At 38.9% G+C, this 2,997-nt stretch overlaps 1 long non-coding RNA gene across 1 annotated transcript; it reads right to left on the reverse strand.

Annotated features, from left to right (window-relative positions):
• Positions 1-267: 267 nt before the first annotated feature.
• Positions 268-2,487, reverse strand: LOC307041095. Its single transcript, XR_013808687.1, has 4 exons — positions 2,262-2,487; positions 1,967-2,119; positions 1,354-1,442; positions 268-964 (listed from the first exon to the last, which is right to left on the reverse strand). It is a non-coding gene; the product is annotated as an uncharacterized lncRNA (long non-coding RNA).
• Positions 2,488-2,997: the final 510 nt, after the last annotated feature.

Consider the following 2,997-nt stretch of genomic DNA (forward strand, 5'->3'; position numbering starts at 1 on the left):
TTAACCCAAACAAAAAAATATAGATTTTATCAAACAGTTTTTTCTCGTTAAAATTAACTAAATATTATTTGTTTTATCCAATCAAAAATGTATACATTTTGTTAAACTATATTTTTCTCATTTAATCTAATCCAAAAAATATAGATTACACCAATAATTCTCATTACACATTGTGATATTTAATAACGGGTTTATTACTTATAAAACAACCATATTTACAGGGTATCTGCATTGTTCAAATAAAATGTAACAATTTAAAATAATACATAGAAAAACTGCACCGCGGTTGTATGCCTAAAGGCATAAAAATGAAAAATAATTATTGCCAGAACACAGTCAACTTTCTCAAGGGTCAGATTGGAACTTTGAAGAGCTGACAGCCAAACATATTATTGACCTTTGAAACCAAATCCGTACACAGAACGTACTCTACCAGCCAGAGCAGAGCCCATCAGTGCCACAGGGTAATTGCTAGGACAGTTTTTATATTTTCAAACAGTTAAACTTCAGAATGACGAACCATAACTAGTCACACAACAGGTGTGTAACCTTTTCATTCTCCAGGACAGTCACATACGTTTTCTGTTATTGACTTGTTATTGTCTTTATCATTTTCCATGACTGGAAAACTTGGATGTGTAGGAAACCTGAACTAAGCTCTATTGTAGAGCTGGTCATAGAGCTTCTCGACCTTGGTGGCCATGCCTTTCGGGTCCAGCTCCATGAAGACTTTCTGGATATATTCAAATGTCAATTTTAATGTCTCGGGACATTCCAGATTGAGAGCATAAAGGAAGCCCAGGAGAATGGCGACAGCATTTGCAACAGACGCCAACTTATTCACAACCTCTTGTCCCTCAAGAATGATGCTAATGTCTTCGGTTGCGGCTTGTGCATCTCTGATGACGAAGATTGCGATAGTTTCCCGCTGAAGAATTTGTCCAGCCTAATCCTTCTTCGACACCTGGAAAATAATTTAGGAAAAAAGAATCTGAAATCAATATAGCTCGGGTTTCCCCCCAGATGAATAGCCTAACTGTTAAGACATATCTTGGACATCCTAGAAGGCCAAAATTGGCTGTAAGAAGGAATTGTATCGTGATTCATAGCTTTGGCTCTTGTCTGTAGCTATTGTCTGAGCACGTCTTTAAACACTACTATGACTGCCTATTGGTTACTCGCTGTGTTGGTGACATTTGAATTTGACTTGTACTCCTATTACACTTGTTGTTAGTCACTCGGGATAAGAGCACCTGCTAAATAACTAAAATGTTATGTAAAATGTAACACACATCATATAAAGTGGACAGCCTTAGCTAGAATTTTAACACCTCAACAGTAATCTTGCCTTACCAGGAATTCTTTGATCAGGTCCTCGATTCTCCCATGTTGAGGATGAGACATTTGAGAGCAATCTCCCTCTTTGTAGTGGTGTCAGTATCCTGCATGAAGAAAGTCACAATAATTCATGTTAATTGTTCAGTTTGTCCATTCAATCAGTGTGAGTGTGTCACGGTTTGTTAATGTGGGATTGAGAGCTAGTGTATGTAGGAATGAATGCATGGGAATGGTCATATATGCAGATGAGCTTTGGGTGATAAATGAGTAAGGATGCATTTAGACAGTAGAGACATGAAAAAAGAGCATAGTTTGGCGTGAAGGTAGGGCTGGACACTTTTTCATATCAGTCGATAAAATAATGATTACAATATCATTTAGTGTGTCAACCATATTAAGGCCATGAAAAAACAGCCAAGAATTCCCATTACGCCAAAATGGATGTCTAAACATGTAGAAAAACATGAACATGAAGAATGAATGTGCCAAGTCTATGAAATCGCCGGCTAAAAGGTTGCTGTCGGTTCAGTGACCAATGTTATAAATAATTGATTATGTATTGAAAAATATATCTATTGTTATTGATTATATGTAAGTGAGCAGTAAAGTAAAAAACATCTGTACATACCGTTTCCACAAATGGCAGGAGCTTTGTCTTCTCTCGGATAGCTCCACCCTTCTTTCTGACGACTTGAATTAGTTCACTGCACTTCTCGTCAAGTTTCTGCATGAACCTTGCTTCAAGGGGTATTTCGGTTACTCTGATTAATTCTTCATTCACCTAGGGAATATAGGTAGTATAGGTATATATATCAAAAACAGACAAAGGATATGTGCCTCATGCAAAAGCATGTGATTTAGCTTTACGTACATTTGATTACACACACATATATACATACATACTATGAGTAAAGTTAGTGTACCTCTTGAACTTCGAAGACTGCTGGCCATCTCTCAATCATTTCGTGCAAAGATGTTTTGTTGTCGACAATTTCTTGCCTCCGAAATGCGAACGTCCGAGCCATCTTCTGTCGTATTGTTTGGACATTGTTCCTTTTCTTTACCTCAGACAAAAGGGCCACTCTCTCTTGCTCCATGAACTCTGGTGTCTCGTTGAAAGGCAAAGATAGGTAATGGTTAGACTCAGCTCGCCTAGGTTTCTTTATGTTCTTTGCTGGGTGGGCATCCGTCGGCAACTTTCTTTTCACAGTATTCACAGTCAGCTCGTCAGATGATGAACTGTGTGATTTCAGGTATGTGCGATAGTTGTACATCTTCGTCTTGAGTCTCTGTTTCCATCCGTAACTGTGGTTGAAGGACCCAGGTTCTTTCAGACAGGGGTGTGTCTGTGTGAGTGCCTCTGCCACTTCACTGAAGTCAGCATCGCTAGGATAAGATTTGTATGAATAGACTTTGTCAGCGAGCGTTTCCAGTATGTTGGAAAGCATTTTAGAGCTGGGAGTGAGTCTAACATGGCTTCTCTGGTACTCTGCATTTCCATCCCTAAGTTGTGTTTCTGTTGAATGAGAGAAAGTAGGGATGAGGAACACCTTGGGCCACTGCTCCTTTCTGTAGGTGTCCGAAGAAGGGCTGCTTACAGGTAATGTGTCACCCGAGCATGCAGATGAAGACATACTGGAATCATCTTGTCTTTGAAAA

Source organism: Notothenia rossii (genome assembly GCF_949606895.1).
Source record: "Notothenia rossii genome assembly, chromosome: 5".
Classification (NCBI taxonomy): domain Eukaryota; kingdom Metazoa; phylum Chordata; class Actinopteri; order Perciformes; family Nototheniidae; genus Notothenia; species Notothenia rossii.